Source organism: Hyla sarda, chromosome 6 (assembly GCF_029499605.1).
Source record: "Hyla sarda isolate aHylSar1 chromosome 6, aHylSar1.hap1, whole genome shotgun sequence".
NCBI classification, from domain to species: domain Eukaryota; kingdom Metazoa; phylum Chordata; class Amphibia; order Anura; family Hylidae; genus Hyla; species Hyla sarda.
Window position 1 is genome coordinate 224,628,987 of NC_079194.1, and position 22,486 is coordinate 224,651,472.

At 44.2% G+C, this 22,486-nt stretch overlaps 1 protein-coding gene across 1 annotated transcript in view; it reads right to left on the minus strand.

Annotated features, from left to right (window-relative positions):
• The window catches only part of DEPDC7 (DEP domain containing 7), a 67,766-nt gene that overhangs the window by 31,504 nt on the left and 13,776 nt on the right, over window positions 1-22,486 (minus strand). The gene's annotated exons all lie outside the window — the stretch shown is intronic.

Below are 22,486 nucleotides of genomic sequence, written 5' to 3' on the forward strand. Positions count from 1 at the left end.
CTGTATTGGTGCCATATATAGTTCTGTATTGATGCCATATATAGTTCTGTATTGGTGCCATATATAGTTCTGTATTGGTGCCATATATAGTTCTGTATTGATGCCATATATAGTTCTGTATTGATGCCATATATAGTTCTGTATTGGTGCCATATAAAGTTCTGTATTGGTGCCATATATAGTCCTGTATTGATGCCATATATAGTTCTGTATTGGTGCCATATATAGTTCTGTATTGGTGCCATATATAGTTCTGTATTGATGCCATATATAGTTCTGTATTGGTGCCATATATAGTTCTGTATTGGTGCCATATATAGTTCTGTATTGGTACCCTATATAGTTCTGTATTGGTACCCTATATAGTTCTGTATTGGTGCCATATATAGTTCTGTATTGGTACCCTATATAGTTCTGTATTGATGCCATGTATAGTTCTGTATTGGTGCCATATATAGTTCTGTATTGGTACCCTATATAGTTCTGTATTGGTACCCTATATAGTTCTGTATTGGTGCCATATATAGTTCTGTATTGTTACCCTATATAGTTCTGTATTGATACCCTATATAGTTCTGTATTGATACCATATATAGTTCTGTATTGGTGCCATATATAGTTCTGTATTGGTGCCATATATAGTTCTGTATTGGTGCCATATATAGTTCTGTATTGGTGCCATATATAGTTCTGTATTGATACCCTATATAGTTCTGTATTGGTGCCATATATAGTTCTGTATTGGTGCCATATATAGTTCTGTATTGATACCATATATAGTTCTGTATTGATGCCATATATAGTTCTGTATTGGTGCCATATATAGTTCTGTATTGGTGCCATATATAGTTCTGTATTGATGCCATGTATAGTTCTGTATTGATGCCATATATAGTCCTGTATTGGTGCCATATATAGTTCTGTATTGATGCCATGTATAGTTCTGTATTGGTGCCATATATAGTTCTGTATTGGTGCCATGTATAGTTCTGTATTGGTGCCATGTATAGTTCTGTATTGGTGCCATGTATAGTTCTGTATTGGTGCCATGTATAGTTCTGTATTGGTGCCATATATAGTTCTGTATTGGTGCCATGTATAGTTCTGTATTGGTGCCATATATAGTTCTGTATTGGTGCCATATATAGTTCTGTATTGATGCCATGTATAGTCCTGTATTGATGCCATGTATAGTTCTGTATTGGTGCCATGTATAGTTCTGTATTGGTGCCATATATAGTTCTGTATTGATGCCATGTATAGTCCTGTATTGATGCCATGTATAGTTCTGTATTGATGCCATATATAGTTCTGTATTGATGCCATATATAGTTCTGTATTGATACCCTGTATAGTTCTGTATTGGTGCCATGTATAGTTCTGTATTGGTGCCATATATAGTTCTGTATTGGTGCCATATATAGTTCTGTATTGGTGCCATGTATAGTTCTGTATTGATGCCATGTATAGTTCTGTATTGATGCCATATATAGTTCTGTATTGGTGCCATATATAGTTCTGTATTGATGCCATATATAGTTCTGTATTGGTGCCATGTATAGTTCTGTATTGGTGCCATATATAGTTCTGTATTGGTGCCATATATAGTTCTGTATTGGTGCCATATATAGTTCTGTATTGGTGCCCTATATAGTTCTGTATTGGTGCCCTATATAGTTCTGTATTGGTGCCATGTATAGTTCTGTATTGGTGCCATGTATAGTTCTGTATTGATGCCATATATAGTTCTGTATTGGTGCCATATATAGTTCTGTATTGGTGCCCTATATAGTTCTGTATTGGTGCCCTATATAGTTCTGTATTGGTGCCCTATATAGTTCTGTATTGGTGCCCTATATAGTTCTGTATTGGTGCCATGTATAGTTCTGTATTGATGCCATGTATAGTTCTGTATTGGTGCCATGTATAGTTCTGTATTGGTGCCATGTATAGTTCTGTATTGGTGCCATGTATAGTTCTGTATTGGTGCCATATATAGTTCTGTATTGGTGCCATATATAGTTCTGTATTGGTGCCATATATAGTTCTGTATTGGTGCCATGTATAGTTCTGTATTGATGCCATATATAGTTCTGTATTGGTGCCATATATAGTTCTGTATTGATGCCATATATAGTTCTGTATTGGTGCCATATATAGTTCTGTATTGGTACCCTATATAGTTCTGTATTGGTGCCATATATAGTTCTGTATTGATGCCATATAAGATCACTTTTTAAGCTGTTTTTGTTTGATTGATTCACTTCTAGTTTAGAAATGGAAAACCTGTACCTGTTTTTTTCACACTCTACATTATTCTTATATACTGTATTTTTCGCCGTATAAGACGCACTTTTTCTTCCCCAAAATTGGGGGGGAAAAGTTGGTGCGTCTTATACGGCGAATACCTGCGGCCATCAACGGCCGGGACCCGCCGCTAATACAGGACATCACCGATCGCGGTGATGCCTTGTATTAACCCTTCAGACGTGGTGATCAAAGCTGACCACCACGTCTGAAGCGAAAATAACACTAACCCGGCTGCTCAGTTGGGCTGTTCGGGACCGCCGCGGTGAAATCGCAGCGTCCCGAACAGCTTACAGGACACCGGGACGAACCTTACCTACCTCCTCGGTGTCTTCTCCGTGCCAGGATCCACTGCGCTCTCCTTCGACGTCATCACGTAGTCGCGCACGCCGTCATCCAATAGGAGCGGCGTGCGTAGCGGCGTGATGACGGCGACGGAGAGCGTGGATCCCGGGGAAGAAGAAGTCCGGAGCGTCGGGGACACCGCGGGGACGCGACAACAGCGATGGAGCGACATCCAGGGCACCGGTGACGGGTCCGGAGTGGCGGGGACACGTGAGTATTACCTCCTATACCAGTGGTCTTCAACCTGCGGACCTCCAGATGTTGCAAAACTACAACTCCCAGCATGCCCGGACAGCCAACGGCTCTCCGGGCATGCTGGGAGTTGTAGTTTTGCCACACCTGGAGGTCCGCAGGTTGAAGACCACTGTTGGGTTCAGAATCTTTATTTTTTTTAGATTTGGCACCTATAAATTGGGTGCGTCTTATACGCCGGTGCATCCTATAGGGCGAAAAATACAGTAATGATACTCATAATAATTATTGTTTTTATTAAGTTATTTTGCTTTATAGCACACTCGCTTTTAGGGCACTTTGCATATTATAAGAATTAAAATACATAGAATGAACAAGACACAGAGTACATGCCAAACTTATATAGAAGTCCAAGCGGACTTACAATTTACATTGACTGTGAACAAATCATGGGAAGGTACAGAAGCTCTAAGGCCAAGTTTCTACTTTTAATTAATTTTTTTTAAACGCCAAGAAAAACGCCAATTCTGCAACCAGATGTTAGTTGTAAATCAATGAGAAATCGCTAAATTCTTATACCACTTGCCGTTTTTCACTTTGCCATTTTTTTCACTCTTTTTTGGCTACTGGCGATTTGTTTAGTAAAAATCTTGGTGTTTATCTCCCATAGAAGTCTACGCCAAGAAAAACGATATGTGGGTTTTAACTTTGGCGTTTTTTCAGGCGTTTTTTATTCTTTTTTTTTGGACTTTAGCGATCCAAAAAAAGTGAAGGAGATACCCTATTTAATAAAATTTAGTAGGGTACCATTAAAAATAAATAAATAAAAAAGATACAGTAGTGATGGAAAAAATAGCATCTAACGAAATGTATCTTTTTTATAACAAAATTTTTATTCATTTTTAAACAGGGATCAATTTATGTGAGCGGGCAGGAACTAAAAATGTAGCCAACAATAATAAAAATGTAGTGTGTATGTTTTTCACTTTTTTTTCTTTATTTTTAGGTAGTACTACTACTCCCAGCATGGAACACACTGTTCCATGATGGGAGTAGTAGTACCTGTACTAATTGACAGCCTGTTGTGATCCTTCTGTATAATGTATAGATGCGGCCAGCCGCTCTTCTATGGTCCCCTGCACTGCCGTATATATACACCTATTCATATTTCCCGCAGCGAGCTGTGATTGGCCAGATGGTTCCAACCAAACACAGCTCTCTGTGGGAAATAGGAATGTGTGAAAATATAGACGGCAGTGCAGGGGACAATAGAAGAGCCGGCTGCATCTATTCATTATACAGGAGGATCACAGAGGGTGTCAGGAGTGACATCCACTCTGATCTTTCCTTAACTGCAAGTGCTACTACTCCCAACATGGAGCACACTCTGCTCCATGCTGGGAGCTGTAGTACCTGCATTAATAGACAGATCGCAACAGGTGTCAGAAATTACACTCACTGCGATCTGTCTATTAATGCAGGTACTACAGCTCCAGCATGGAGCAGAGTGTGTGCCATGTTGGGAGTAGTAGTACCTTCAGGTAAGAACAGATCACAGCGGGTATCACTACTGACACCCGATGCGATCGTCCTATCTATTGCAGTGATTGAGCGGCTTTCTCCTGCGCTCGCATCTCTGCACTATACTCGGGCCGGCCACTCACTCATTCATATTTCCCTCAGAGAGCTGTGATTGGCTGCAACCATCCGGCCAATCCCCACTCTGGGAGGAAAATATGTGGGAGTGATGTTCTATTCACATCACTGGCCGGAGTACAGAGCAGAGATGCGAGTGCTGTATAGAACCGCTCCGCATCTCTGCTATATTATGGACGATCGCATCAGGTGTCACCACTGACACCCGGAGCGATATGTTTATTAGTACAGGTACTACTACTCCAATCATGGAACAATCTGTTCCATGCTGGGAGTAGTAGTACTACCTTAAAAAATGAAAAAATAGAGAAAAAAAGTGAAACACACACACACTTTATTAAAAATGAATTAAATACATTTTGTTAAATAAAAAATTTTCCATCACTACTGCATCCTTTTTATTTTTTATTTTTTTTATTTTTTTGGGTACCCAACAAATTCTGGGTACCAAAAAAAATTGCTGAGGTGCAATTTCCACACAAATGAAAAAACACCAGAAAAAACACCAGACACAGGAAATTGCACTGCCGTTTTTTCAGGCATTTTTTCTCGCTTTTATTTCAAGCCAAAAAACGCAGGACAAAAAACCAAGTAGAAACTTAGCCTTATAGAATAACATGAAAGCTGCATTACTGAGCCATACCTCACCAAAACAAACTTACTGTATAATACTGTTGCTCCAGGCTCCTCTGCCCCCTTCACCAGACCCCAAAGTCTTGCTTCAGAAGGTGGTCAGAACATGATAGGAGTCGTAGTTGTGCAACAGCTGGAGAGAAACAGATTGGAGAGCACCAATCTAAACCAATTTTCTCCAACCCATCAGTGGGGAATCCCCAACCACCGCTCCGCATTGATGTACAGTGTAACAGTATATGTATGTAGGTATGATAGATGTGTATATGTATGTATGATAGGTATCTGTATGCATAATATATGTGGGTGTATGATAGTTGTATGTATGATCTATCATACACATCTATCATACATACGCACATCTATCATACATACACACATCTGTCATACATAAATAAACACATCTGTCATACATGTACATATCAATCCTACATACACACATCATTCATACACACATTACCCCCATCCGCGGTCTCCTCAACCTCCCCCTACACCTGCACCCCAGACAGGGCCACGTCAGGGGTTTAGAGCAGACGTGCATGCCTGTCCAGCCTGTCTATAGCTACGCCACAGCACATAGCTCAGTTTAGTCCATGTCCCGCAAATACTATGTACTGGGGTATACTAACAGATTCCCCAGCACTGTCATTCACTTTCCCCATTTGGATTCAAAATCTAAATTCCAAATTATCAAAATGATTTTGGAGCATGAGAGCAAACTGGAGTATGCGGAGAAGACCCCCACCACACATGACGAGAACATACAAACTCCATGAAGATGTTTTTTTCTGGTTAAAACCAGCACCCTGGCGCTGCAATGCAACAGTGCTAACCACTAAACCATCTTTTGTCAAAAAAGGAACAGATCCCAGCAGAGGAAACATACCCTTACAATTGGTTTGCCTTGTTCCCTCTGCCAAGATCCTCTCTGTTTATACAGATAATACACAGGATCAAGCACACTCTCGGCCCCTTCTATTAGTGGTATGTACAAGACATCATACTGTAACCTATGGGTTAATATTCCAAAAAGATGTAAACACAAGACAATGAGTGAAGTATTTAATAAATGTTCTCCCCTCCTGTCACAGGACGTTCTTGTCAAGAGTTAAAGTCCTTGAAGGTAAACTTCAGCAGTACAATGTTTGCTTTATTACTTAATCGGGACAGAAGTGATTACAGACAATTAAGTCTGCCTGTCTTTGGGCCAGCGTTCAGACAGCACAAACACCACGCACATGTAGGCGAGCCGTCCTTGACTCCATTGATTCCCTCACTGCAGCTCATTCAGTTGCCTGTTTTGAAATAATTTTTAATTAAAAAGTCAGAGTTAGGCTGGGTCCTCACCACGTTTTTGCAATACAGTTCCCGAATCAGATTTTGTGTACAAATTTTTATCTGTATACAGTTAAAAACCGTACAGTGGTCCATCAAGTTACAATATTAATTGGTTTCGGGACAACCATTGTATGTTGAAACTATTGTATGTTGAGACCAGAACTCTATGGAAACCTGGTAATTGGTTCTGAAGCACCAAAATGTCATCCAAAAATAGGAAAAAGTGAGGATTAAAGAAAAATAAGTAGATAACTAATACAGATAAAGCAAATCCTTACATATAAAAGTAAGAAAGATCTGCTGGGAGCTGTAATCACTGTCTATGTCAGTGTTTTCCAAGCAGGGAGCCTCCAGCTGTTGCAAAACTACAACTCCCAGCATGCCCGGACAGCCGAAGGCTGTCCGGGCATGCTGAGAGTTGTAGCTTTGCAACAGCTGGGGGCACCCTGTTTGGGAAACACTGGTCTATGTAGAGGACAGGAGCTTCATCGGGGTCCTGCACAGTACACGCAATGTCCTAAAAAAGTAACATGGATTCTCCCTCACCTGGTGTCCAAAGGAGCAGGTAACCCTGGTACAGGTAAAGTGTACAGAACATGTAACACCTCCCTGTACTGTATGGGGTGCTACCAGACATCAGTCAGTGCATACGCTTCAGTAATACCGGGGTTTTACCAGTAAATTGCCCATTCTGATTGGTCAGTTCTCTCGGCCATTGACAAGTTTCACAGATCTGGACTGTCTTTGTCCAGATTGTCATTGCATGTTGAGTCTGGTTTCAACTTACAATGGTCCAGAAAAGACCATTGTATGTTGAAACTATTGTATGTTGAGGCCATTGTAAGTTGAAGGATCACTGTATATGGTTTGAAAAATTATGTCTGGTTGCATCCGTTTTTTAAGAAAAAAAAGTTTAAGTTTTTAACTTTTCATTCCATTATGAATAAAGTTTCACTTGTTTGATTGAAATTCCAAGAAAAAAAACTGTGCAAAGTCAAAAACCGTATGGTGAAAACGGGATGGAACCGTACGCACATACGGTTCTGTAGGTTCCCATTGACTCCCATGTTAAAAAAAAAACAAAAAAAAACATATATGGTTTAATACGGTTTTTCACCCAGACCAAAAACTGTGGTAGGCCACGGTTTTCTGTCCGGAAAAAAAAAAGTTAAAAACCCGTATGGTTTGAAAAACGGAGACAACTGTATACATTATGGTGCATACGGTTTTGAATGGGAAGTCTATGGGCGCGGTTTTCTGTACGGTTGCATACGTTTTTTTTTATGGAACCGTATGCCGAAACAGTATAGCAAAATCGTGGTGTGAACCCACCCTTACAAATAAAGCCTTCCAAAGCAATAGTAGTACATAATGTGGTTCCCATTGTTGGATTCAATGCAGATTTGATGCAATATTTCCAAACAAACCATCAACTTATTGAATAGTATATATATTTTTTTAAAGTAATATCAATAGGGAATCTCCACAGAAAAACAGTGCGCCCAGAGCAATGTACGATAAGAGTAGCTGCCTAATGCCCCCTTCACACACACACTGTTTATCTGATGTCATTTTGGCTTTAAAAACCATAAACACCAGTGATATTTTCATGGCATCGGCGGTTCTCTTTTTGTATCCCTATGGGCAGGGGATAAGTGTCTGAGGGCAGTGAGTCCGACCTCTGGGATCTCGATCTCCTGTGTGGTGCCTGGCTTCCCATGTGAACGGAGAGGGGTTTGACACACTCCCATCATGCATCTCTGTGGAAGAGCCGGAGATACACAAATGCTGTACTCGTTGGTCTACGGTGCTCCCATAGAGAATGCATGAAGGGAGTGTGCCGACCCTGCTTCAAGCACAAGGAGGGCTAAGAGATCGTGGGGGGTCCCAGAGCTCAGACCCCCAAGCCGCCCCCCCCCCCCGCGCGATTAAACACTTATCCCCTCTCCTGTAGATAGGGGATAAGTGTTAAAATGCTGGAGTACCCATTTAAGTGTAATATAAAGATAGCCTAATGCTGGTGTAAAAAGATTTAAAGGGTTTATCCAAGAAAAAACTTTTTTTTATATATATATCAACTGGCTCCAGAAAGTTAATAATATTTGTAAATGACTTCTATTAAAAAATCTTAATCCTTTCAGTACTTATGAGCTGCTGAAGTTGAGTTGTTCTTTTCTGTCTAAGTGCTCTCTTATGACACCTGTCTTGAGAGCTGTCCAGAGTAGAAGCAAATTCCCATAGCAAACCTATTCTGCTCTTTGCAGTTCCTGAGACAAGCAGAGATGTCAGCAGAGAGCACTATGGCCAGACAGATAAGAACAACTCAACTTCAGTAGCTGATAATTATTGGAAGGATTAAGATTTTTTAATAGAAGTAATTCACAAATCTGTTTAACTTTCTGAAACCAGTTGATCTTAAAAAAAAAAAAAAGTTTTTTCCTGGAATACTCCTTTAACTGGAGTTCAAGGAAATCTACTATATCATGTGCTAACCAGCAAAGCAAGTTTTTCTGTGTATACTCAGCACAATTCATGAGAACAGCACTTGGTGGATACCAGTGAGACTGTCTGCTGTAGTGTCTCCCAAACAGTGTGCCTCTGGCTGTTGTAAAACTACAAATCCCAGCATGCTTGGAGGCACACTGGTTGTAAAACAAAACCGGTCTGCTGTCAAACTACATAGTCTCTTGTTGGAAAAATAAATGAAAATTCTTGTAAAGTCTGCTTGTATATTCAGCTGTTCCTGGCAGATTGATTTTGTAAAGTGGCGCACGCGGTCATTAATTTGACGCATTGTAAATGTTTCCAGCAGTTTCAAAGCCACTTTTACACAAAAAAATGCCCTATATAGTTTTACTTTGTTGGGTATTCAGGTTTTCAAAAGGAAAATATCAGGTTTCTGGTATTTTGAGCAAAAAGAACAAAAAGATGCTGTTTGACCCAAAATGGGCCAAATGGTAAATAGTACCATAGAATCCCCCCCCCCCCCCACGTCATTGCTCCCATTAGTCATATCCATCAGCATTCTGCTGAAAACAGGATACCGACATTTACTATTAACTTAAGCAACGGACCCCATGATTTCTATGGCCGGACAGATGCACTATTTTCAATGGACTGAAAAACGCGGGCTGCCACCCTTTGAAATAGCTAGGTGACTGTTACGCCGAGCGCTCCGGGTCCCCGTTCCTCCCCGGAGCGCTCGCCTCATCCTCGCTACTACAGCGCCCCGGTCAGATCCACTGACCGGGTGCGCTGCGGTACCGCCTCCAGCCGGGATGCGATTCGCGATGCGGGTGGCGCCCGCTCGCGATGCGCACCCCGGCTCCCGTACCTGACTCGCTCGCCGTCGGTCCTGTCCCGGCGCGCGCGGCCCCGCTCCCTAGGGCGCGCGCGCGCCGGGTCTCTGCGATTTAAAGGGCCACTGCGCCGCTGATTGGCGCAGTGGTTCTAATTAGTGTGTTCACCTGTGTACTCCATGTATATACCTCACTTCCCCTGCACTCCCTCGCCGGATCTTGTTGCCCTTGTGCCTAGTGAAAGCGTTCCCTTGTTTGTTCCTAGCCTGTGTTCCAGACCTCCTGCCGTTGCCCCTGACTACGATCCTTGCTGCCTGCCCCGACCTTCTGCTACGTCCGACCCTGCTTCTGTCTACTCCCTTGTACCGCGCCTATCTTCAGCAGTCAGAGAGGTTGAGCCGTTGCTAGTGGATACGATCTGGTCACTACCGCCGCAGCAAGACCATCCCGCTTTGCGGCGGGCTCTGGTGAATACCAGTAGTGACTTAGAACCGGTCCACTAGCACGGTCCACGCCAATCCCTCTCTGGCACAGAGGATCCACCTCCTGCCAGCCGGCATCATGACAGTAGATCCGGCCATGGATTCCGCTGAGGTGCCGCTGTCAAGTCTTGCCGACATTTCCACGATGATCACCCAACGAAATCACCAGCTGGCATACTTGACCACCGTGACACAGCAACTGAAGTCACAGTTACAGCAGCTGCTGTCACTGACACAGCAGCTGCAACTGCAACAACCATCTCCTCCGCCGGCTCCTGCAACTCCTCCGCAGCGTCCGGCCGCTCCTAACCCCTGCTTGTCCCTGCCGGACAAATTTGATGGGGACTCTAGACTCTGCCGTGGTCTCCTTTCTGGAAAGGCCTTGTCTTGGGCCACACCGCTCTGGGACCGCAATGATCCTGCCACAGCCACAGTCCAGTCCTTCTTCGCTGAGGTCCGTGGTGTCTTCGAGGAGCCTGCCCGAGCTTCTTCTGCCGAGACTGCCCTGCTGAACCTGGCCCAGGGTGTTTCTTCCGTTGGCGAGTACGCCATTCAGTTCCGTGCTCTTGCTTCCGAGTTGTCCTGGAATAGTGAGGCCCTCTGCGCGACCTTTAAAAAAGGCCTATCCAGCAACATTAAAGATGTTCTGGCCGCACGAGAAACTCCTGCTAACCTACATGAACTCATTCATCTTGCCACTCGCATTGACATGCGTTCTTCCGGATGGCGTCTGGAGCTCCGCCTGGATATGGACTTTGTTCGCACGAAGCGTTTTTTCCCCCCGGCTCCTCTCTCCTCTGGTCCTCTGCAATCCGTTCCTGTGCCTCCCGCCGTGGAGGCTATGCAGGTTGACCGGTCTCGCTTGACACCTCAAGAGAGGACACAACGCCGCATGGAGAATCTTTGCCTGTACTATGCCGGTACCGAACACTTCCTGAAGGATTGTCCTATCCGTCCTCCCCGCCTGGAAAGACGTACGCTGACTCCGCACAAAGGTGAGACAGTTCTTGATGTCAACTCTGCTTCTCCACGCCTTACTGTGCCTGTGCGGATATCTGCCTCTACCTTCTCCTTCTCTACTATGGCCTTCTTGGATTCCGGATCTGCAGGAAATTTTTTTTTGGCCTCTCTTATCAACAGGTTCAACGTCCCTGTGACCAGTCTCGCCAGACCCCTCTACATCAATTGTGTTAACAATGAAAGATTGGACTGTGCCGTGCGTTACCGCACGGAACCCCTCCTAATGTGCATCGGACCTCTTCACGAAAAAATTGAGTTTTTGGTCCTCAGGTTCTTTGGCCCCAAGAAGAGGGGGAGACCCAAGGGGGGGGGGTACTGTTACGCCGTGCGCTCCGGGTACCCGTTCCTCCCCGGAGCGCTCGCCTCATCCTCGCTACTACAGCGCCCCGGTCAGATCCACTGACCGGGTGCGCTGCGGTACCGCCTCCAGCCAGGATGCGATTCGCGATGCGGGTGGCGCCCGCTCGCGATGCGCACCCCGGCTCCCGTACCTGACTCGCTCTCCGTCGGTCCTGTCCCGGCGCGCGCGGCCCCGCTCCCTAGGGCGCGCGCGCGCCGGGTCTCTGCGATTTAAAGGGCCACTGCGCCGCTGATTGGCGCAGTGGTTCTAATTAGTGTGTTCACCTGTGCACTCCATGTATATACCTCACTTCCCCTGCACTCCCTCGCCGGATCTTGTTGCCCTTGTGCCTAGTGAAAGCGTTCCCTTGTTTGTTCCTAGCCTGTGTTCCAGACCTCCTGCCGTTGCCCCTGACTACGATCCTTGCTGCCTGCCCCGACCTTCTGCTACGTCCGACCCTGCTTCTGTCTACTCCCTTGTACCGCGCCTATCTTCAGCAGTCAGAGAGGTTGAGCCGTTGCTAGTGGATACGACCTGGTCACTACCGCCGCAGCAAGACCATCCCGCTTTGCGGCGGGCTCTGGTGAATACCAGTAGTGACTTAGAACCGGTCCACTAGCACGGTCCACGCCAATCCCTCTCTGGCACAGAGGATCCACCTCCTGCCAGCCGGCATCCTGACAGTGACTCCATACGGCCATAGAAAGCAACGGGGTCTGCTGCTTCCCTTTACAGTATATGTTGGCATTCCGTTTTGGGCGAGATGCCAACAGATATTATTAACTAGAGCAGTAATGTAGTGTGAACCTACTTTGATAGTTAAAGGGGTACTCCGGTGGAAAACTTTTTTTTTTTTTTTAAATGATCTGGTGCCAGAAAGTTAAACAGATTTGTAAATTTCTTCTATTAAAAAAACGTAATCATTTTAGTACTTTTTAGCAGCTGTTTGCTACAGAGGAAATTCTTTACTTTTTGAATTTCTTTTTTGTGTTGTCCACATTGCTCTCTGCTGACACCTCTGTCCGTGTCAGGAACTGTCCAGAGCAGCATAGGTTTGCTATACAGGCATCAGGTGTCAGCAGAGAGCACTGTGGACAACACAAAAAAATAAACAAAAAATAAAATAAAGATTTTCCTCTGTAGCAAACAGCTGCTAAAAAGTACCTATCACACCCCCTCCCGTAGGCTTGCATTGAGGGGCGGAGCGTGACGTCACACGGGGGCGGAGGCGTGACGTTACACGCCGCCGGCCCTGCGGTCGCCGGTAATCAGACCCGGAGCGAACACGCTCCGGGGATTGATTACAAACGGGGTGCCGCTGCAAGATCATGGGGGGTCCCCAGCTGCGGGACTCCCGCGATCAGGCATCTTATCCCCTATCCTTTGGATAGGGGATAAGATGTGTAAGCACCGGAGTACCCCTTTAAGGCTAGGTCTAGACTGTAATGCTGACCCCATTGTCTTCTATGGCTGAATGAAGTCACCGGGTGACTCCGTTCGGGATGTATCCGCTATTTTAAGTGGACTCAAAATCTGGGCTTTTGCACTTTTGAAATAGTGCATACATCCCGAAAGGAGTTACTAGGTGACCCCGTTTGGCCATTGAAGTGAATGGGGTCCGCCGTTTCATTAACATAAACGTCAGTAGAGCATTTTATCGAGAGCAGGAACGCAGTGTGGACCTACCTAATGACAGTCTGCAGCTGTGCCAAATGTATCACAGTGGTTCACCATGTTTTATAAATTTGGCACAAATTTAGGCACTGTGTAACTTCTATACCTTCTATTGATTGGCTTACTTTATGCTAATATTTTGAGCCAAAATCATCCCCTTATGCAGGGCTTCACTATATGTTGACGCTATTAACACAACATGAATATATTATTACAACTCAATCGGAGGATGTCGTGGACAGACACTAAGTCCGGATAATGACAAGTTAATTGGGGATTAGGGATAATTGGCAATAATTAAAGTTTTCGAACAACTTCTAAAGCAACGTTCACACCGCTCGGAAATTATGGGATACGCTGGTAATCCTACAATGGAACCTATTTTGTATTACTATACACAGATCACGCTTGCTCTGTTACCTGTGGCAACCAAACAAATGATCTCCGAATTCTCATCTGTGCCCCCAGAAGGCTCAGATGATCAGTAATCAGAAGGTTCACGTCGCTGCTCAATGTAAAGTCCGTTTGTGACAAAGTTTAGCGCATTGGCTTCATTGCGCCAAAATGTGCCTTTTCACACACACAGTTTAGCTATAAGTGCTTTTGTCAAAAGTGCTGTAGTAGAGCAAATTTTCAACTGTGATTTAAAGTAGTAACAAATTTAGGAACGACACCTTTATACATTCAGGTGGAAATATTTGCACAATGCACAATTTTTTGCACGAGTTAGGTAAGGTGTGAGCTCTTAAAGAAGAAGTCCCATGCCCAATCAGTACAGAAAAACTTAAAATTTTAGATCGCGGGGGGATTTGAGCGCTGTGGCCCCTGCATCGTCTGTACGGAGCCCTGGCTCTCCCACACAATAGGCTGCAGTCATACTGTAACTGCAGCCTATCAATTCTCTTGGACCTGTCAATATAATTTAATGAATTCGATAATGCAGAAAAGAGAATAAGTGCACTCACCACTGTGGCAAATCCACAAAGCAAATCCCCATAGCAAACCTCTTCTTAACTGGGCATTTCCCGAGACAGGTGTCATCAGAGAGGACTTAGACATTCGTGATGCCAGGGTGGGGGCTCCTCAATAATGCTTTTCCTACCGCCACCCTTCCCAAGAGCGATAGGGAGGTAGATAATAAGAATAGATTGTCCACAACCAGAGAGTTTCTGAAACAGTATTAACTTTTACTGAAGGTTTTCTGCAAGCTTCAATAGTATAACAGTCTCTAAGCATAACAACGGCTTTCCTTGGAGATTGACAAAGGTTGGGACTTTAGCATTTAGAGTCTTTTAGTAATGTGTGTTGTTCCACTGAATTTAGGGGTTGGTTGCGGTCCAGTAGTCACGCTAGCAGTAGCGGGGATTTAGATGTGAACTCACGGTTTTGATTCCGCTGAGGCCGGCATGTTTTTGAGGCCTAGCGTGTCTTTGAAAGTTGCGTAGTACTGTCCTGTTAGTCCGGCATCCGCAAGAGCAGCAACCCAAGAGAGCGATAATTGGACGCAGCTCCCTTATATGGGCAGGGGCTGGACTAACGCTAATTGGTCCATACTGATGTCAATTACCATTACAGAGATTTGTGGGTAACACGTGACCAAAGGACCTCCTAAGGTTCTACAACATACCATAGAGGTTACTAGCATGGTCACATGACCGAAGGTCCTGCGACGCTGAACAAGGTAAGTAATATACATTACTCTAGAATATATATAATTATTAAATATATACATTTATTATTATTAAAGATAGACTTGAGGAGAGGCGACTAGGGGCTGTCCCACCTGAGGAACCCTACCTGAACGTAGTTACTCTGATTTTGGGGACCTCTACACTAGGTACGGTATGCAATACGGTACCGGGACACCACAGTAGCCTATGGATTATTCAAGTATCTCTGATATCGGTAAGTATAATTGCAGGATATGATCTTGGCACAACCATCATCACTTAGCATGAATGCAGCCAATATCTGCCAACACCACTCATGTCAATGTATATAAAAGGGGTCTCTGAATTTTCCAGGCACTAGTCACTTTCATTGGCATGAATGCAGCTCATCCATTCTCCAGCTATTAGGCTGTTTCCACACAAGTCTTTTCTGGTGGTTTTTGGAGAACTGCCACTGCAGTTTTTGAGCCAAAGCCAGAAGTGTATTCGAAAGGAAAGTGAAATATAAAGAAAGGACTCATACGTCTCCTTCCTACTGAAGGCACTTCTAACTTTGGCTCGAAAACTGCAGTGGCAGTTCTCCAAAAAACCTGTGTGGAAACCTCGCCTTACTGACATCAGTAGATATAATTGCAGCACAGGAATTCTCTGGGCACCAGTGACATCAGTGGCATGAATGCGGCCCATTGATTCTTTAGATACTACTGATACCATTAGATATAACTGCAGTGGAATTTACTTGGCACTGCCAACATCATTTAGCATTAAAACAGCCTGTGAATTATCCTGATACCCCTCAGATCAGTGTATAAGAATTGAGTCTATGAATTTTCCTGGAATCATTAAAAGGGGTACTCCGGTGGAAAACTTTTTTTTTTTTTTTTTTATCAACTGGTGCCAGAAAGTTAAACAGATTTGTAAATTATTTCTATTAAAAAAACTTAATCCTTCCAGTACTTATTAGCTGCTGAATACTACAGAGGAAATTATTTTCTTTTTGGAAGACAGTGCTCTCTGCTGACATCTCTGTCCATTATAGGAACTGTCCAGAGCAGCATATGTTTTCTATGGGGATTTTCTCCTACTCTGGACAGTTCTTAAAATGGACAGAGGTGTCAGCAAAGAGCACTGTGGTCATGATGTCAGCAGAGAGCTCTGTGTTCCAAAAAGAAAATAATTTCCTCTGTAGTATTCAGCAGCTAATAAGTACTGGAAGGATTAAGATGTTTTAATAGAAGTAATTTACAAATCTGTTTAACTTTCTGGCACGCACTCCATTAATTTCTATGGAAGTACAGATGATGCCCGAGAGCTGTACTCGGATCTTTTTGGCATTTCTATAGAAATGAGTGGAGAATGTGTCAGCTGCAGCATGTACTCCTCACTGAGTGCTGGGTCGTGTCCTGGTGATCGCAAGGGGGGCCCCAGCTGTCGGACCTCCCGCGATCAGCTACTTATCCCCTAATCTGTGGATAGGGGATAAGTAGCTGATGACCTGTAGGAGTCATATTACTCTTTTGATTCCCTGCCACAGAATTTGTAGCCTTAAAAAAAAACATAGTAGAGAGTATGACTTTTTTTTCAACTTTCCTGTGTCTTAACAAAGGCCCATCGCGGGATCCCCTAGTACCCTGACATATGTTGAAAAAGTGGTGCAGAGGCCCCAATGTATTTATTTGAGTAGTCATTCACTTATGAATTCCTGTATTTATTTAGCCGGAAATCGGATACTGAAAAATACTGTTAACGGGAACAGCGAACCCCATTCACTTCTATGGCCCAACGGAGTCACCTAGTGAGAAAACATCCATACTGCTTTCCCGACCCTGTTATTCGTATCCGTCGGCATCCTGCCGAAAACAAGATGCTGACATAAGCATAAAGGAGCAGCGGACCCCATTAACTTCTATGGCCAAATAGGTGACTCTTTTCGGGACATATTTACTACTTCCAAAACCCAACAGCCCCCGTTTTTGAGTCCGCTTAAAATAGCTGATACGTCCCGAACGGAGTCACTAGGTGACTCAGTTCGCCAATAGAAGTGAATGGGGTTTGCTCTTCCATCACCATCTAGTTTTTGGCTGAATGCTGAGAGTAGGAACACACTATGTTTTGGCCCCCATTAATCGTATCTCTCAGCATCCCGCCATATACTGTTAACGGACATAGCAGACCCCATTCAATTCTATGGCCGAAAGGAGTCACCTAGTCACTCCTTTTGGGATGTGTGTGCTATTTCAAAAGCGCAACAGGCCCTGTCATGAGTGCACTTAAAACAGCGCAAATGTCCCGAACGGAGTCACTAGAGCTGACTCTGGCAGCAGAAGTGAATGAGGTGCGCTGCTCCCATTAACAGTATACGTCGGAATCCCGTTTTCGCCAGGATGGCGACAGATACGATTAAAATGGATATGATAAACAGGGGAAGAAACATACTATAATTGCACCCTCACTGTTTTGGATGTATCCGCTATTTTAGCAGAATGCGCTTTTGGAATAGTATATATCTCCACTAGGTGACTTAGTTCGGTGCCAGAAGTGAATGGGGTCCGCTGCTCCCTTTAATGTTATATGGCGTTTTCAGCAGGATGCCAACAAATAAGATTTTAACGGGAGCGGGAACGCAGTGTGAACTTAGTCTAAGGCTTTTTTCATACTGCCGTTAGCACACAGCAGTGTGACGGCCTTCGGGGGAGCCCAGGGAAATAGAGGGAGAAAAATTACTGCGCTTGTGCCGTCTTTTTCTCCCGCTATTCCTGTCCATAAAAACGGCGCCTGGTATAATGGTGAATGGGAGCCGCCGGGACCCGTTGTTGCCCATTGCTTTCCGTCACGAGAACGGCCATTAAAGTTACCCCCCCCCCCCCCCCAAAAAAAAAAAAATAAGACACTTTATTGGGCATTCTCGACGTGGACCAACAGCAGTATGAAAGGGGCCTTACCGGTAGAGAAGGATCATAGACTACAGAACAACATGTAATGCCAGGCAGCTGCTTCTAAGGCCAGCAGGATATTGTCATGTATAAAAAAAAAGGCATGGACTCGCGGGAAAGAGACATAATATTACCCCTTTATAAAGCATTGGTACGGCCTTAGGCTGCATTCACATAATGTTTATTACATACAGGGACCGGATCCGGCTGGGAGATGGAAAAACAGGGCGCTCCCGTATCCCAGCCTGGCCCTGGCCCCGGCCCTATCTCATTAATTTCAGTGAACCGACCGGAGTCAGATAGTGACTCCAGTCGGCTCATTTTTGCCCCGTATTCAGTTTTGTGACCGGACCAAAAACTGTGGTATAGTACCATTTTAAGTTCGGTCACAGAAACGTGATGTGAATGCTGTTCAGTTTTGGGCACCGATTCATAAAAGGGACGTTCTGGAGAATTATGTTTATTTAGTCTTTAGAAGAGACTTTTAAGGGGGGATATGATCAAACTTTTTAAGTATATAAATGGACCATACGTGAAAATAAGTGGAAAAACTGTAAAACCCCCTCAAAACACAAGGAGGCATACTCCCTCTTGTCTGGATGAAAAAAGGTTTTGTCTCCAGGGACGACACGACTTCTTTACTATAAGAACTGCGAATTGATGGAACAGTCTACGTCAGGAACTGGCAACAGCAGGAACAGTCGAGCGCTTCAAAACAGGGTTAGATACATTCCTAGAACAAAATAACATTAATGCAGAAACATAGCACCCCCTCCCCTTCATTCACCCATACTCTTTCCCTTCACCTCCTTGGTTGGTATCCTTTTGGTGGGGGATAAGTTGTCTAAGGCTGCAGTACTCCTTTAATGGACATATGTCTTTTATCAACCATACTAACTATGGGGGAGAATTATCAATTACTGCGCAGAGAAAAGAGTTGTACAGTTGCCCATAGCAACCAGATTGCTTCTTTAATTTTCCACAGGCAACTGCACAATTTTTGATAAATCTTCCCCTATGTAACTATGTTAGAAGTGTGGCTTATGACACCAGGTTTTACCCTAGAATCACTGAAAACAGGTCTGCTATACAGCACAACATTGTATGTTTTATGAGGCAATCATTTTATGTGGACCTCCATATACCATTGCATGTAAAGTACTATGGCGAGGAACAATGCTGTTGCCCCAGAATAGCCTGTTTACAAGCTATTTGCCTTATTTATGGAAAATTAAGACAAATTAAAAGGTGTACTCCGCTCCTAGACATCGTATCCCCTATCCAAAAGGATAGGGGATAAGATGTCTGATCGCGGTGGTCCCGCGATATCGGTGCAGCACCCGGCGTTCGCTGGGTGCCGATGGCGGGGGTTGTGATGTCACGGTCACACCCCCTGTGATGTCACACCATGCCCCCTCAATGCAAGTCTATGGGAGGAGGTGTAATGGCTACCACGCCCCTCCCATAGACTTGCCTTGAGGGGGCGTGACCGTGACATGAAGACTCCCGTTGCCCGCTCCAAGTGTTCGGAACAAAATGTTCCAAATGCTGGGGCAGCAGAGTTTCCCTTTAAGTCCAAGATATTTAAATACTAATAAAGTGGCAGTCCCTTTAACACCCACAGTGGAGCCTATTATAAAAAAAGTCTGGAGAAGTAAACAATGAGAATTATTATGAAACCAGAAACAATGAGAGGAATCCCACAGATGGAGGTGATAGAAGATCATTTGACACTTGGCAGAGAAAAGTTAACAGGTTAATGACTCAAAGCACAGCTAAGAACACCCAAGAATGGCTAAGGCAAAATCTGCAACAGTTTGAAGCACCTTTTAACTATTTTGGTAATTTCCTTTGTATACAATGGAAATGTTCTATGGTAGAATAAAGCGAGGCCGGGTTCACATGGGCTAAAAATGTGCAAAACGTCCGCACGGACAATCCGCAAATGCGCCATCTTATAGACAGCAATGCATTTCCTTGTGGTATCTGCAGAAAGAATAAACAAGTCAATTCTTTCTGTGGATGCCGGAATCTGACTTTCCGTGCCAGAAACATCGGTTGTGGAAATTCTGCTGTGTCTGCAGCAGAATCCCACTGAAATCAATGGGACTCTGCTGTTGTGGAATATTTTGTGCGGACATTGAGGGAGCTTTATTAAAACCTGTGCAGAGGAAAAGTTGACCAGTTGCCCGCAGCAACCAATCGGCTTGCTTCTTTCATTTATAAAGAGGCCTTTGAAAAACAAAAGAAGCGATCTCATTGGTTGCTATGGGCAACTTTTCTCCTGCACAGATTTTGATAAATCTCCCCCATTCTGCAGAAGTTCTGTCAGTGTGAAAATAGCTTTAGGGTAGGGTCACACGGAAACCGCTCTAAGCAGCCACATGGTTCAGCGAGTCGCAGTGCACTCACAGACATCGCGGAGCGGCCACGGTGACTCGCTAGTCCCTGTGTGGCTGCTTGGTGTGGTGCATTGCTGCTGCGAGCAGGACACAAGGGAACAGCTGGAGGCACAATATAGTGTCGGGTCATCGGCGGATCCACAGCGTAAAATACGATGCTGATCCATTACGTGTGACCCTAGCCTTAGAGGGAAAAAAAATCCACTCTGGCCCAGTTTTATCAACCTTTCTGTTGCCCATAGCAACCAATCAGAGCTCAGCTTTCATTTCTTAAACTGCTTTGCTAAAATGAATAGTGAGAAATTTGATTGGCTGCTAAGGGCAACAAAGACCATGTTTGGCCTTTGTGTCTACAACCAACATCAATGTTACCCAACTTGCGGTTCTCTAGCTAAGGTAAAATGCTGACACCCATCGTGCCCTGACAGATGTGGGCCGTTTGGGCGGGCAAGCTGGAAGTTGTCATTTTGCCCCAGATTACATAGTTACATAGTTACATAGTTAGTACGGTCGAAAAAAGACATATGTCCATCAAGTTCAACCAGGGAATTAAGGGGTTGTGGGACACTGGCCTACATGACCCACATAATCCTTCTCTAGATGGCTGTTTTGGGTGTGCAGGGAGTCGTAGGGACGCCACAGGTTAGAGAACATTGAGCTATATAATACTTCTCTAGAGTAACCCTGTTGATTTGTCTTTTAAAGTGGTACTCCGGTGGAAAACACTTTTTTTTTTATCAACTGGTGTTAGAAAGTTAAACAGATTTGTAAATTACTTCTATTAAAAAATCTTAATCCTTCCAGTACTTATTAGCTGCTGAATACTACAGAGGAAATTATTTTCTTTTTGGAACACGGAGCTATCTGCTGACATCACGATCATAGTGCTCTCTGCTGACATCTCTGTCCATATTAGGAACTGTCCAGAGTAGGAGAAAATCCTCATAGCAAACATATGCTGCTCTGGACAGTTCCTAAAATGGACAGAGACGTCAGCAGAGAGAACTGTGGTCCTAATGTCAGTAGAGAGCACGGTGTTCGAAAAAGAAAAGAATTTCCTCTGTAGTATTCAGCAGCTAATAAGTACTAGAAGGATTAATATTTTTAATAGAAGTAATTTACAAATCTGTTTAACTTTCTGGCACCAGTTAATTAAAAAAATAAAAAAAAGTTTTTTCCACCGGAGTACCCCTTTAATATAACACGGAAACTCACAAGTTCCATGGTGAAAGTTTCCAAGCTTTTTGTTGTTTTTGGCGCGAACCGCACATTCTCCTATCACATCACATTTAATTTATTATGAAACAATTATGAATACATTGAGGTATGTTTGAGAAAAAAATGGACCTTTATTATAATTGAGCCCTTATGCAAATACCAAAACATTTATTTGATGGTGAGAGAGATTGTTAAAAACAGATTTGCCAAGGGCAGGATTCCTGATAACTGCAACAACTATGAGATTCCCATACACCATTGACAGTCGGTGGGTTTGGCAAACTCTAGTCCAGTGTTTCCCAACCAGGGTGCCTCCAGCTGTTGTTAAACTACAACTCCCAGCATGCCCAGGCAGCCAAAGTCGATAGGTTTGGCAAATTCTAGTCCAGTGTTTCTTAACCAGGGTGCCTCCAGCTGTTGCAAAACTACAACTCCCAGCATGCTGACAGTTGTAGTTTTGCAACAATCGGAGGCACCCCGATTGGGAAACACTGCTCTAGTCTACTGTATAGCAGCTTTCCAACTCTCTAACAAATGATGGCGATGTAGTGAAGGGTTGGGCGTGTTCGATTTTTAATGCCCAACCCTTTTGTTCTTGGAGCGATAAGCTGCTTCCAAAAGCTGTCTGGCTACGGCTTACCCTACCCCATAGAGCAGTGTTACCCAACCAGGGTGCCTCCAGCTGTTTCAAAACTACAACTCCCAGCATGCCCAGGCAGCCAAAGGCAATGGGTTTGGCAAATTATAGTCCAGTGTCTCTTAACCAGGGTGCCTCCAGCTGTTGCAAAACTACAACTTCCAGCATGCCCAGACAGCCAAAGGCTGTCTGGGCATGCTGGAAGTTGTAGTTTTGCAACAATATTGGAGGCACCCTGATTGGGAAACACTGCTCTAGTCTATAGCAGCTTTCCAACTCTCTAACAAATGATGGCGATGTAGAGAAGGGTTGGGCGTGTTCGATTTTTAATGCCCGACCC